Consider the following 16,112-nt stretch of genomic DNA (forward strand, 5'->3'; position numbering starts at 1 on the left):
GCAAGGATTTCAGAAAAGGAATATTTCCACATTTTAAAAATGTTTACAAATTAAAACAAAATTTCATGAAATCCTCCCTTCCCTTTCCTCCCTTCATTTGTTTCTTATCAGTTCCACTTCCTCCCTGTTAAATTCAAGGTCTCCTTTTCTTTAATTGCTTCGTATATACACATACACCGTGTGGTTAGTCCCTTTAGTGTCACTTGTATGCACAGAATTTCAAGCCTGGAAATTTGGTATTGGATAACCAGTAAAGGGGCTCAGTCCTGGGGAGAACTAATTCTGCCACCTTCAGCATTCTTTTTAGTTGCCTGTAGTTCACTGTAGACCTGGGGTCTTGTGAGATTCTTCTCTTTCATATTATCCTGTTTCTTGGTGTTTTCCTTCCTGGGGTCTCAATTAAGTAGTCATATTATTGAGGTATCATGGTATACCTTCACTGTCCTTTCTAGGATATACAATCTCACTGGAGATTTCATTGTTCTTTGGTTCTTAAATTCTCTGCTCCCTATATTTTTTTTAGGCAATCTCAGGCTTAATTATAGGAGTGACATTGTAGATGTACCTATTAGAGCTGGGCACCCCATCATCTAATGATTTCTAGTTCAAAGTGATTTTAGCTCAACCAGCAATGGTAGTATGCTCTCCGTATGCATGGCATGTTAATGCAGCAATGTCGCAGACCAATGGAGGATGGATAGAGAGGCAACAAGACATTTGTATCTTGATCACTATTTTTAGAAAAAAAGACAGAATCATATTCCCAAGGGAAACACAAACAGAAAAAAAAGATTTTGTAGGGATGCCAAAACAACCACATGCATGCATATTTACCAAAGTTTATGAGTATATTTTTCTCTTCTAGGACAATTGTTGGGGGTTTTCACAATCTAATTCCTTGACAATACTGCTGTGGCAATGGCTATCTGCTGCTTTTATCAGAATCACCTAAGGGATCACATAAGTTGGAGTAGAATAAGTAGTGATTAGAGGAGAGACAAGTTCCTTGTCCCCCATGTATGTAGCTCCTACAACTTATCTACATTTCTTTGGATGCACAGGTTTACATTTAATGTTTATCTCAAGTTTTCTTTTCAGTAACCTCTTCTGTAATTTCAGATATTTAACAGGCTGAATCAAAAACTCTACAGGATTGGAGCTGGTCTGTGCAAGGTAGCTGTAACTGTTATAGAAGAAAACAAAAACAAAAACAAAAACCAGAAAAACAACAATCAATTTTTTTTAAAACAGTGTCTATCACCTTGCTGTTTGAAAATTTGTCTTCTCTTACTTGTCCTATTTCCTATTGATGGGAATATCGGCCTGTAGCCCAGTAATGTGTAACTCTGCTGATATAGTAAGTCAATGAAGCTGAATTAAAGTCCAGGTTTTAATCTGGATAAAACACACCTAGGTGATTCCAGGAAGAGAGGACAAACCATGAGGGAAAACTATGTGACAGGTCAGGGGACTGTGTCTTAAATAGCCTGTAGGTATGGTCTTGAGCATCTCAGGGGAGGGGCAGCCAATAACATGTTTTCTCAGGGGTGGGGTCTGGAATGGGAGGAGAGGGACTGGGTGGAGTTCTCCAACATCCAGACCTTTTAGGTATAAATGGGTGCAGGTTCAAGTCTAGCTACATCCCGCTGGAAAGGATGACATGGGAGTGGGGAGTAGAGAGTCAGCGGGAGGCGTGGGTAAATAAACATTTTATTAGTTGCCATCATGAAGACCTCAAGCACCTGTTCCTTGGGGAGGTGGAGAAGGCAAGTTGTTAGAAGAAAACATAGATTATTAATACTGACCTATGAACAGGGCTAGCCATAGGAAGAGAGAAGACTGCAATAAAGAACAAAATGGAGAAATGCCTGGTTATACAAAAGAGTCAAGGCTGAATGAGTGAGATATGAGAGCAGATATGTCTTTCATTGGGGCGTCTTAGAAAATCAGGTCCCAGTTGAAGGATAGGTGCCCACTTAAGCCTGGAGAAGTGGTACCAGTACTGATGTTCCAGAAACTTGGGGGGATTGCAAACAGAAGTGTCTGTCCTGTCTAGTCCTGCAGCCATTCAGTCCCAAATAAACACCCAGAAACTTATATTAATTATAAACCTATTCACCTGTTTCACCTATTAGCTCAAGGTTATTATTATTATTATTATTATTATTATTATTATTATTATTATTATTATTATCTAGTTCTTACAACTGAAATTAACCCATAATTCCTATCTATGTTTAGCCATGTGGCTTAGTATCTTTCCTCAGTGAGACATTTTCATCTTTCTTCTGAATCTTGGTGGTGACTTCAACTCTACCTTTCTGCTTCCTAGTTGGGGCACCCCAGCTATACCCTTCCTGTCTGACTACTGGCCAATCAGCATTTTATTAAGCTAATACAAGTGACAAATCTTTACAGTTTATAAGAGCATTATCCTAGACCATTTTCCCCATTTTTTTCTTTTCAAAACAAGAACTCTGACTCTAATCTCCTTTGTTTAACTTTTTTCCTGGCCATTTTCCATAACAACTTGTAATCAACATTTAAAACAAAGATAAAAATCCATAATCCATTTTTGGGGGGAATATGGGTATAGTTTTCTAGGCTAATTTCTAATGATTTGGTACACAGATAATCTTATGGGGACCCAAAGATAATTTAGGATTATGGTCAAGTCCTGACTGGAGTATTCTGTAAGGCTGGGTCATCTCAACTGACAGTCTTGAGGCTGTTCTAGATGCAGAACTCAGAGGAAACTGCAACAGTGGTACTGTAAAAGGCTGGATCATCCGTTTCCAATGAAGATTTTTCAGGGGATCTTCCTTAATCAAACCTTATTTTTCTTAACTCAGAATGAATCCAGAGCCTGTTATCTCTTGTGGAAACAAAAGCAAAACCTCTTCTCCAAAGTAACATATCTTTTGACTTTAATTTTAAAGTCAAGGCATTTTCAAAATATATAGATTGGATGAATCCAGCAGCATTTATAATCAATTGTTTCTAGCAACTGTTGCTCCTTTCTCAGCAGTCTAAAAATTCAAAAACAAGACAATAACATACGTTATCCAGAGATTCTCTGTGTGTTTTCCTTCTTTACATGGCTTTTTAAACTCTATTTCTTTTATTTTTATTTCTTCTTTTTTTTTTTTGAGACAGGGTTTCTTAGTATATCTTTGGCTTTCCAGGATCTCACTCTATAGACCAGGCAGGCATCAAACTCACAGAAATCGGCCTGCCTCTGCCTCCCAAGTGATAAGATTTAATGGCATGTGCCAGCATACCCGACTACTCTATTTCTTTTTCTTTAAAGGACTTTCTGTATCCTTTTCTTTTCTCTCCCAAGCCTACTTACATTTTTAATTTTTTTGTTTTTTTGTTTTGTTTTTTGTTTTTCAAAACAGGATTTTTTTGTGACTTTGGAGCATGTCCTGAAACCAGCTCTTATAGACCAGGCTGGCCTTGAACTCAGAGATATCTGCCTGCCTCTGCCTCCGAAATTCTGGGATTAAAGGCATGTGCCACCACTGCTCAGCTATTTTTAAATATTTTAGGCATGCTGTAAACACTTAGAAGGTTTTTTTGTCTTAATCTGTATTTATTGTATATCTCTACCTTTTTTTGAACCACAGGATTCATTAATCTGCTTATTAATGAGCAAAAGCGATTTTGCTCGGACTAAATCTGCAGCTTTGGCCTCCGATTCCACCCCATTCCTTAGCTTTTTCAGAGTCTAGTTTCAGGACAGAGGCACTGATGGATGCCAGATTTATTGCCACAACTCTGTGGAGTTCTTAGGTCCATGCTACCACCAAGAAGCCTGATGACAGCTACTCATAAACACTGTGAAAGTTTTTGGTAGCAGGGCCTCTTAAAAGAGCCACTATGTCATTTTTGCCACTAATGCTGAGTCAGAAAGTCTCTCTTAAAGGAGTCATGTCTCTACTCACCCCCAGCAAACAGACCTTTAAGAGAGACTTTGTTTTTATCTGTCTAGAATCCTTTCATTTAAAGTTTTCCTCAGGCTTTTTGTGGAAATTCTTGCCAAAAATTTGGGTGTCATTTGTAGTTAGAAATTTCTGTCCCACCCAGTCCCATAACCATTCAGTCCCAAATAAATACACAGAGGTTTATGTTTTTAAAAACTGCTTGGCCTATTAGCTCAGGATTATTGTTAACTAGCTCCTATAATTTAAATTAATCCATAATTCTTGTTTTTGTTTAGCCACATGGCTTGGTACCTTTTCTCAGTGAGGCATTCTCATCTTGCTTCCTTTGCATTTGACTTGTTACTCCATCACCCTCATCTCCCTCTTTCCTCTTCCTACAATTCTCCTAATCTGATGGCTCCACCAATGCTCCATACTTCCTGCCTAGCTACTGGCCCATCAGCATTTTATCAAATTAATAGAAGTGACAAATCTTTACAATATATAAAAGCATTATTCCACAGAAGGTGATAGCCCGCCAATTCAAGGGATGTTGTGTTCTTCACTCATTCCTGAGTCATTACATCTGCTGTTTCTCTGGAGGAGGGAAATGTTTCTGTCCATTCTTTAAAAGTGTCAACGAGTTTGAAGATAATGGAGTTTTTGTGAGTGGGTCAAGTTAACCCACCAGTATAAAGCCAGTTGGTGCCCCAAAGCTGATGCAGGAGATGATATATTTGCAGGGCCCCTGTGGGTTAGCTTTGGCCCAGGCAGGAGGAGCTCAAAAATGGATGGGGTCAAAAAAGGGCTCTGGAGACTTAGTCTCCACCAGACCAGATTTCTTGACAAAAAAGCAGAACATTTCCTGGGAGCCTTCAGGTTTCTATAAATCAATTGGAATAGATTTGTACCTTGGTGTAGTAGTAAAAGGCTATGGCTTTGGCTTAAAAGGCATGAACATTTTTCCTAATGCCTGTTTTCAGCACAATGAAACAAAAGAGGAGGAGGAGAGAATTGAATATGGCTGCAGGGTGTCATACCCTCTCTGATGCTAACCTGTCTCTAAAAACTGGGATTAGTAAAATCAACAGAAATGTAAGGATTCCTGAAAGCTGTTTGTAGTCAGAGCTCTATCATTTCACCAAAACTGCATCTATCAACGCTAAAACTTTAAATTTCTGAAGTCATCTGCAATCTGTTTATCCAGTACCATTGAACCTGTGAATGAGGCACACCTGTGTCTACTTTAAACAGGAAACTTAACTAATGAACTACAAAGGTGCTTGTAGCCTTGGGAGCTTGGCAGAGAGCTGTTAAACTGATAAAGCTATCAGTACCCTAGTCGTCAGGTACCATCAGATCTGAGATGTATAAGCAGAAGGGAGACAGCTTTCCAGCTACCTAGGCAGCAATCCCAGGTCTCTCTGTGGTTGTTGGGGCACAGAAGTCCCAAAGGCAGTACCTGTCTTCAGCTGCCAAATCCAGAAATGACAGACTTTCCTGTGGGGTAGGAATTTGGGGACAGTGACCCACCCTGACTTGGCAATGTTGGGCAAGAGATCCCCTAGTCTGGGCATTGTGGGTCATCGTGCAAGTGACAATGTCTTATGCATCACAGCTGGAAGAGGCACTGCAGAGGAAACTGAGACACTAGCCTAAGTCATGGGCCTCCCAGGCTGCTGGCAGAGAAGAGCAGGCAGGAGAAATGTTCGCAAGGCTGCAGGAAGCAGCGGGAGTTAGACAAGCACACAGGTCTCCCATTGAGGCCAGACTGGTGGATGCTGTAAGGTAGATCAGAAACGCAAAGATAAAGCACCTATGTTGCTTAGAGTGGGAGAACTGGCAGAATGAATCCGTTGTGGCGAGAATTCCAGCCTGACCAGATCGCATGCCAGGAACAAGAGAGGCAGGCAGAGAGACAAGCAGAATAGGAAAAGGGAGAGGGACAAACAGGCTAAGGGGGATCAAATCGTCTAGCTCCAATCTGCATACATTTTGTAGCGACTGGCGATCAGACTTAGACCCGGAATCACTCACTGACAGGCCTTATGCTGGAGCTGGAACCAGAAAAACCGCAACCTGTTCTAAAAGCCTGAAGCCGGGATCAGTGTGGAATTGCCTGCCAGTGGAACATCTTCTGGATGGGAAACTTCCGAGGTCTACTTGACATTGCAGTGACTTGACAGGGGCTCTGGTAGTCTCTGGCCCAAAGGGTCAGAGGCTCAGAAGGAATTTTGTATCCCTTATAGGCATATTTTGGGTGGAAATGCGAGGCTTACCGAATAAACTCAGTCCAGTGTAGTGAAGTCGAGGTGTCGGGGGTGAGAGTGGTTTCCCCGCCATGCCATGTGGACCCCAAAAGCCTCAATTTACCTGGGTCAAATGCGCCAGACACCTATAACACATAACGGCCTTTGAGATTAAAACACTTGATAGCCAAGGCCTCATTCTCTACAGACTACTATTGTTTTGAAATAATTTAATATCCTTTATTTCTTATGGTCGAAACTTACAAAAAATTACTTGAATATGGTATGTGTATTAAGTTTATACATAAATGTACATGTGTATGCATGATTGACCAGTAACATTTAGCTAAGTTTGAAGTTGAAACAGTCCCCTTCCCGTGATCTAGTCCCTCCAAGTACCCTACCTTCTACCACTCCCACATCTTACCCCATTATTAAGTTAATATTCTTTTTGATATTGCTATTTAGGGACCAGTCCTGAAACTATATACACACAAGTGACTCAGGGATTGTTTTCATATATTCATGTGCGTGCACACAAACACACACACACACACACACAAACACACACACACACACACACACACACACACAGTGGGAGAGAGAGAGAGGGAGAGAAACAGAGACACAACATGAATCTAGAATATACTCAAATAACCAACACTAACAAAGAAACTCAACAGTATTCAAGGTTCTGTTGATAATAAGGAATAATATGGAAATATTGTGAATTATTTTATATCCACAATATCAACAACCATGATGAAATGATTCTTTCTACAGAAAATAAAATTATCTGATGTTCATTCAAAAGTATAAGTATACTGGAATTGAAAACTGCTAAAATTGAAACTCTATTATAAAACAAATCCATTTTGGAACTCTTTGTTAAATTTTACTAAATATGTAGGCATATAGTAATGTCAGCTATATGAAAAAAATAGGTAATAAAACAAGAACATTTCCTTACCCATTTTATAAAACTGTCATTATTGCAAGACCAAAGAAATGAAAGGACAAAGACATTGTAGCTCAAAAATGCTGACTAATGTCATTCTGTAATGTGGAAGATATTCTTAATTATATACTCACAGTTTTAATCCAGTACTTCATTAAAAGAACAGATATCACATCAAAGTAATGAGTAGCTGCAGTTATCCAAAGCATGCAAGCTTGATTAAACATAGCAGGAAATTTAATTCATCAAAGTAACAGACTAAAAAAATAAATGAAACAAAATTATCTCAGTATATGCAGAAAAAGAATTAGATAAAATCCAACATCCACTTGTGATAATAATAAAAAATTCTTACAGTGTAGTAAGAATGAAGAGGAATCCTAATCTCATAAGGGGTACCTAAGAAATAAGCTTCTGGTAACCTTTTAAATAATGTTTTATAATGGTGTCACTTGCTTTCCTGCTAATATTAGGGACAGAGAAACAAAGTCAACTAAACATAGCCTTTTAATATTGGTTACACATATGCAGAACATCTCTTATTATTTCATTTCTATATTCTGTAAATCTCAACAATATTCAGCAGGTTTTTAAATAGAATTGGAAAAATTATTACATTTTCACTTAAAAAGGGTTTAAGTGTGACCACACAGCACAAATCCACTGAATCTCTAGTTCAGTTCCAGATTTAAGGCACGTGAATCTGAGTGACAAGTCCTCAAGGTTTCTGAATGTAACTCACTGTTCTCTTTTTACAATTGTTTCTATTGAGCAATATATTTTTCTCCATACCTCTCTCTTTCCCCTCCACTTGTGTCCTCTGTCATGACCCCATGCTCCCATTTTACTCAGGAGACCTTGTCTTTTCTACTACCTATGTATGTCTCTCTTAGGGTTTTTATTGTTGTCTATGTTCTCTGGGGTTGCAAATTGTAGGCTGGTTTCTCTTTGCTTTATGAGTACATATGATATTTGTCTTTCTGAGTCTAGGTAACCTCACTCTATATGATCTAACTCACTCTTGTCAAAGAGCCAATCTCTGATAGGCATGTCAAGTATCTGTAGACACAGCCCATAGTAGATCTTTAATAAATTTAGCATTTCAAGGCACATTGAGAGGCCTTTTATTTTCTTTATTTTCTTTACTTATTTATTTATTTATAAAAATTTCTACATCCTCCCCTTCTCCCCATACCATCCCATTCCCCCCACTTCCTCTCCTCCTCCCTCTCCAGTCCTAAGAGCAATCAGGGTTTCCTGCTCTGTGGGAAGTTTAAGTTCCTCCCCACTCCTTCCAGGTCTAGGAAGGTAAGCATCCTAACAGACTAGAATCCCAAAAATCCAGTACATGCAGACAAAACAAGACCCAGTGCCATTGTTAATGGCTTCTCAGTCAGCCCCCATGTCAGCCACATTCAGAGAATCCGGTTTGATCACATCCTCGTTCAGTCCCAGTTCAGTTGGCCTTGGTGAGCTCTCATTCAATCAGTCCCCTTGTATGAGTGGGTGAACGCAACCCTCGCGGTCCTGACTTCCTTGTTCATGTTCTTCCTCCTTCTGCTCCTCATTTGGACCTTGGGGGCTCAGTCCAGTGCTCCAATGTGGGTCTCCGTCTCTATCTCCATCCATCATCGAATGAAGATTCCCTCTGGTCTTGCCTTCCTTACACACGTTCTCCCTCCTTCTGCTTCTCATTTGGACCTAGGGAGTTAAGTCCAGTGTTCCAATATGTGTCTCTGTCTTTATCTCCATCCATTGCCAGATGAATGTTCTATGGTGATATGCAAAATATTCATCAGTATGGTTATGGGCCAAGGCCAGTTCAGGCACCCTCTCCTTTGCTGCCCAGGGAACAATCTGGGGGCCTCTCCTTGGGCAAGGAAACTCCTCCAGAATCAAGTCTCTTGCAAACCTTAAAATGGCTCCCTTAGTTGAGATATATACTTCCCTGATCCCGTATCCATCCTTCCTCCCTCTCCCACATCCCATTTCCCCAAGTCATCCCCAATCCTCCCCCTTTCCCTTCTCTCTAATCATCTCCCCTTACTTCCATCCCCAACCCTCCCCAGCCCCCCCATGCACCCAAGTTTGCCTTGCAATCTTGTCTACTTCCAATATCCAGGAGGATAACTATATGAATTTCCTCAGGTTCACCTTCTTATTTAGCTTCTCTAGGATCACGAATTATAGACTCAAAGACCTTTAACTATGGCTAGAATCCACTTATGAGTGAGTATATACCATATTCCTCTTTTTGGGTCTGGGTTACCTCACTCAATAAAGCGTTTTCTATTTCCATCCATTTGCATGCAAAATTCAAGATGTCATTGTTTTTTCCCGCTGAGTAAAACTCTAATGTGTATATGCTCCACACCTTCTTTAACCATTCTATTATTGAGGGGCACCTAGGTTGTTTCCATGTTCTGGCTATTACAAATAGTGCTGCTATGAACATAGTTGAACAAATGCCTTTGTAGTATGAAAGGGCATCTCTTGGGTATATTCCCAAGAGTGGAATTGCTGGGTCCTGAGGGAGGTTGATTCCCAGTTTCCTGAGAAACTGCCACACTGATGTCCACAGTGGCTGCACAAGTTTGCATTCCCACCAACAATGGATGAGTGTTCCCCCTCACTCCACATCCTCTCCAGCATAGGCTATCATTGGTGTTTTTGACTTTAGCTATTCTGACAGGTGTAAAATGGTATCTCAAAGTTGTTTCGATTTGCATTTCCCTGATCACTAACGAGGTTGAGCATGACCTTAAGTGTCTTTTGGCCATTCGATGTTCATCTGTTGTGAATTCTCTGTTCAGTTCAGTACCCCATTTTTTAATTGGGTTAATTAGAGTTTTAGTGTTTAGTTTCTTGAGTTCTTTCTATATTTTGGAGATCAGACCTTTGTCTGATGAGGGTTTGGTGAAGATCTTCTCCTAGTCCGAAGGTAGCCTTTTTGTCTTACTGACAGTGTCCTTTGCTTTACAGAAGCTTCTCAGTTTCAGGAGGCCCCATTTATTCATTGTTTCTCTTATTGTCTGTGCTACTGGGGTTCTAATTAGGAAGTGGACTCCTGTGCCTATATATTGTAGACTACTTCCCACTTTATCTTCTATCAAGTTCAAAGTGGACAGATTAATGTTGATATCTTTAATCCATTTAAACTTGAGTTTTGTGCATGGTGATAGATATGGAACTACTTTCATTCTTCTACAGGTTGACATCCAGTTATGCCAGCACCATTTGTTAAAGATGCTTTCCTTCTTCCATTGTATACCTTTAGCTCCCTTGTCGAAAATCATGTGTTCATAGGTTTGTGGGTTAATATCTGGTTCTTCTATTCGATTCCATAGGTCTACTTCTCTGTCCTTATGCCAATACCAAGCTGTTTTCAATATTGTAGTTCTGTAATAGAGTTTGAAGTCAGGGATAGTAATGCCTCCAGAAGTTCCTTTATTGTATAAGATTGTTTTGGCTATCCTGGGTTTTTTGTTTTGCCATATAAAGTTGATTATTGTTCTCTCAAGGTTTGTGAAGACGTTTGATGGGGATTGCATTGAATCTATAGATTGCTTTTGGTAGAATTGCCATTTTTACTATGTTGATTCTCTCAATCCAAGAACAGGGGAGGTCTTTCCATTTTCTGGTATCCTCCTCAATTTCTTTCTTCAAAGACTTAAAGTTCTTGTCAAATAGGTCTTTCACTTCCTTGGTTAGAGTTACCCCAAGATATTTTATGCTATTTGTGGCTATCGTGAAAGGTAATGTTTCTATGATTTCCCTCTCTTCTTCTTTATCCTTTGTGTATAGGAGGACAACCGATTTGTTGGAGTTGATCTTGTATCCTGCCACATTACTAAAGGTGTTTATCAGCTGTAGGAGTTCTTTGGTAGAGTTTTTGGGGTCGCTTATGTACACTATCATATCTTCAGCAAATAACGAAAGTTTAACTTTATCCTTTCCAATTCGAATCCCCTAGATCTCCTTATGTTGTCTTATTGCTATTGCTAGAACTTCAAGCACTATATTGAAGAGGTATGGAGAGAGTGGACAGCCTTGTCGTGTTCCTGATTTTAGTGGAAAGACTTTGAGTTTCTCTCCATTCAATTTGATGTTAGCTGTTGACTTGCTGTATATTGCTTTTATTATATTTAGGTATGATCCTTGTATCCCCAGTCTCTCCAACACCTTTATCATAAATGGGTGTTGAGTTTTGTCAAATGCTTTTTCAGCATCCAATGAAATGATCATATGGTTTTCTTCCTTCAGTTTATTTATATGATGGATTACATTGATAGGTTTGCATATGTTGAACCAGCCCTGCATCTCTGGGATGAAGCCTACTTGATCATAATGGATAATTTTTCTAATGTGTTCTTGGATTCGGTTTGCCAGTATTTTATTGAGAATTTTTGCTTCGATGTTCATGAGTGAGATTGGCCTGTAATTCTCTTTCTTGGTTGTGTCTTTGTGTTGTTTTGGTACCAGGGTAACTGTAGCTTCATAAAAGGAGTTTGGCAATGACTCTTCTGTTTCTATATTGTGGAATACATTAAGGAGTATAGGTATTAGCTCTTCCTGGAAGTTCTGGTAGAATTCTGCATTGAAACCATCTGGTCCTGGGCTTTTTTGGGTTGGGAGATTTTTGATAACAGCTTCTAATTCTTCGCGACGAACAGGTCTATTTAGATTGATCACCTGTTCTTGGTTCAACTTTGGTATATGGTACTTATATAAAAAATGTCCATTTCTTTTACATTTCCAAATTTGTGGCATATAAACTTTCGTAGTAAGATCTAATGACTCTCTGAATTTCCTCTGTGTCTGTGGTTATGTCCCCCTTTTCATTTCTGATCTTATTAATTTGCATGTTCTCTCTCTGCCGTTTGATAAGTTTGGATAGGGGTTTGTCGATCTTGTTGATTTTCCCCAGAACCAGATTTTTGTTTCATTGATTCTTTGGATTGTTTTCTGAGTTTCTATTTTGTTGATTTCAGCCCTCAGATTGATTATTTCCAGTCTTCTTCTCCTCCTGGGTGAATCAGCTTCTTTTTTTTCTAGAGATTTCAAGTGTGCTGTTAAGTCTCCAATGTGTGCTTTCTCCGTTTTCTTTAATTGGGCACTTAGTGCTATGAACTTTCCTCTTAGCACTGCTTTCATAGTGTCCCATAGGTTTGAGTATGTTGTGTCTTTAATTTCATTAAATTCAAGGAAGACTTTAATTTCTTTCTGTATTTCTTCCTTGACCCAGGGGTGATTTAAGAGTGGACAGTTCAACTTCCATGAGTTTGTTGACTTCCTGGGGTTAGCATTGTTGTTGAATTCTAACTTTAATCCATGGTGATCTGACAAGACACAGGTGGTTACTAATATTTTTTTGTATCTATGGAAGTTTCCTTTGTTACCAAGTATATGGTCAATTTTTGAGAAGGTTCCATGAGCAGCAGAGAAGAGGGTATATTCTTTCCTATTTGGGTGAAATGTTCTATAGATATCTGTTAAGTCCATTTGATTTAATACCTCCAACAATTCTCTTATTTCTCTGTTGGGTTTCTGTCTGATTGATCTGTTCATTGGTGAGAGAGGTGTGTTGAAGTCTCTTACTATTAGTGTGTGTGGTTTGATGACTGCCTTGAGTTCTAGAAGTGTTTCTTTTACATAAGTGGGTGCCTTTATATTAGGGGCATAGATATTCAGGATTGAGACTTCCTTCTGATGAATTGTTTCGGTTATGAGTATGAAATGTCCATCTCTCTCTCTTCTGATAGATTTTAGTTTGAAGTCACTTTTGTTAGATATTAGAATGGCCATTCCCACTTGTTTCTTAGGTCCATTTGCTTGGAAAATCTTTTCCTAGCCCTTTACTCTGAATAGATGTCTGTCTTTGTGGTTGAGGTGTGTTTCTTGTAAACAGCAGAATGTTGGATCCTGTTTTCTTATCTAATCTCTAAGTCTGTGCCTTTTTATAGGTGAATTGAGTCCAATAATATTAAGTGATATTAATGACCAGTGGTTGTTGACTCCGGTTATTTATTTATTTTTTTTGTATAGTAGAGTGTATGTTTTTCCCTTCTTTGAGTTTTGCTTGTGAAGGGTCACTAGATGTCTGAGTTATTGTAGGCAGTGTTGGGAATGTTGGATTCCTTGGGTTGTGATTTGCCTTCTAATACTTTCTGTAAGGATGGATTTGTAGCTACGTATTGTTTAAATTTGTTTTTATCCTGGAATATTTTGTTTTCTCCGTTGATAGTGAACGATAGCTTGGTTGGGTATAGTAGTCTGGGCTTGCATCTATGGTCCCTTAGTTTCTGCAGTACCTCTATCCAGGACCTTCTGGCTTTCATGGTTTCCATAGAGAAGTCCGGTGTAAGTCTGATAGGTTTACCTTTATAAGTTACTTGACCTTTTTCCTTTGCAGCTCTTAATATTCTTTCTTTAATCTGAATGCTTTGTGTTTTGATTAATATATGGCGAGGAGATTTTTTTTTTTGATCCAATCTTTTTGGTGTTCTGTATGCTTCTTGAACATCCATAGGGATATCGTTCTTTAGGTTGGGGAGGTTTTCTTCTATAATCTTGTTGAATATATTTTCTGGACTATTGATCTCCAATTCTTCTCCTTCCTCTACCCCTATTATTTTTAGATTTGTTTTTTTTTATTTTGTCCCACATTTCCTGAATGTTTTGTGATGAGAATTTGTTGGATTTGCTGGTTTTTTTTTTTTTGGTCAGAGCATTTAATTTCTCTATGATGTCTTCAGAGTCTGAGATTCTTTCTTCTATCTCTCGTATTCTGTTGGTTATGCTTGTTTCTGAAGTCTCTGTTCGTTTACCTAGATTTTCCATAGCCAGCCAGTCCTCGGTTTGTGATTTCTTCATTGACTCCATTTCAGTTTTCAAATCTTGAACTGTTTCCATTACCTGTTTGATTGGTTTTTTTTTTCCCAGAATTTCATTTACGGATTTAGTCATTTCTTCAAAGTCTTTGGTATATTTCTCTTCCATTTCTTTATTCATTTCCTCAATCTTTTTGTTATACTTATCTTCCATTTCTTTATGGCAGATTTTCACCTCCTGTTTAAGTTCCTCTATTATTTTCATAAAGATCCACTTAGTGTCGATTTCTTCTATTTCTTCTGGAGTAGGGTATTCAATTCTTCTAGTTTCGTGATCCCTGGATTCTGGAGATGTCATGTTGCCTTTCAGGTTGTTGGAGGAATTCTTGCATTGCCGCCTGCCCATCTCCTCCTCTCTGGATGAAACTCCTCAGCACTCTCTGGATAGAACTCCTCAACAGTCTCTGGATAGGACTCCTCAGCACTCTATGGATAGAACTCCTCAGCACTGCAGCAGGGATAGCACTCTCTTCCATTTCTTTAAGTGAGTTATTCATACCCTGTTTAAGGGACTCTATTGCTTTCATAATGACACTGTTTTCCACTTCTTCTGGAATAGGGTATTCAAGTCCTTCTGTAGTAAGATCACTGGGATCTGGTGTTTTCATGTTGTTTTTCAGATTGTTGGAGGAATTCTTGCCTTGGCACCTGCCCATCTCTTCCTTCAGATGTTCTCCAATGGCTCTTCCCTCTGCTGGATCTTCTGCTACAGGTCTAGTGCCCCTTGTTGGCCAGTAATCTCCCTGACTGCAGTCCTACCCCTTCATTGTATCTTCTGGTAAAGGATCAGTGCCCCTTGCTGGCCAGAAATCTCCCTGACTGCAGTCCTACCTTACAGAGGTGGATCCTGGAGACCCTGTTCCTTCTTCCAGAGGGCAGGCAGTGGCTCTGGGATCTCAAACCTTGGTGTATGTTCCTCTTTCTATCTGTGAGAGTCGGTCCCTCAAAGCAACCACTGGAGGATAAGTGTATCTGGAATGGGTAGGTCCGCAAGGCTCTTGCAGGAGCCGCCTTTTATTTTCTTATGTCTTACGCAACACAACTATGAATTCAGCTGTAAATGTGTAAATTACTATTTCCCAGTGTTTTACTGTTAGGTATATCCAAGGTTGGTCCTAACCTAAAGGATGATGCAATGTACATTGTATATAAATGCTGTGCCATTTTATATAAGGAACGAGAGTGTCCCAGATGCAATTTATCCATTTTCTGTTGTTGTTGTTGTGTTTTGAGACAGGGTTTCTCTGTAGCTTTGGTGCTTGTCCTGCAACTAGCTCTTGCTGACCAGGCTGGTCTTGAACTCACAGAGATCCGCCTAACTCTGCCTCTGGAGTGCTGGGATTAAAGGTGTGTGCCACCACCGCCTTTTATTTTTTAAAATAAAAATTGGATCAAATGCACGGTGCATAAACATTCATTTATAAGAGTATCCTCATTATGATTAGTATCTCGATAAATTACAGGACAAATAACCACACCACAAACATCAGGCTTCCTAACTGAACCCTCCTTCATTTGCCTCTCCTGATTCCTGTTTTCTTTAATATTCCAAACCAAGAAAAAATGGTATATTCACAATATTTAATCCTTTTCAGAAGCTTCATAATAAAGCTCTTTGTTACTAGGTGTTTAGTTCCTCCTGAGTGGGTTTCACTTGCTCAGATGTCTCACATTGCTTCCCTTAGTCTAAAGCCCTGACTTACTAGGATTTTCCTTGGCAGATCATACTATTTGCTGCTGAGACTTATCTATACATGTGACCATAAAATCACATATTTTGAGTCTTCCTTCTGAAATGTGTCTTCTTTATGACAAAATAAAACTGTTTTGGATTTATTTTGAAAGTAGCAGTTCTAAATTTGTTTTGTCTCCTTTGTAATTGATAATGTTCTTACTGACAGTGTAATCCAGTTAATGCTTTTTATATTAATTTAAGATGAAGACAGATAGGAATAGCTATTTCTAAATAACATTTTAAGGCAGCATCAGCACTGAATTGAGTTAATTCAGCCTGGTTTACAATGCATTTTACAAACTTTTTTAGTCCTAAAAATATTCACATAATGGCAAAACATAAACCCAGAAAGGC

The sequence above is a fragment of the Myodes glareolus genome, chromosome 4, assembly GCF_982192425.1.
Source record: "Myodes glareolus chromosome 4, mMyoGla1.1, whole genome shotgun sequence".
NCBI lineage: Eukaryota > Metazoa > Chordata > Mammalia > Rodentia > Cricetidae > Myodes > Myodes glareolus.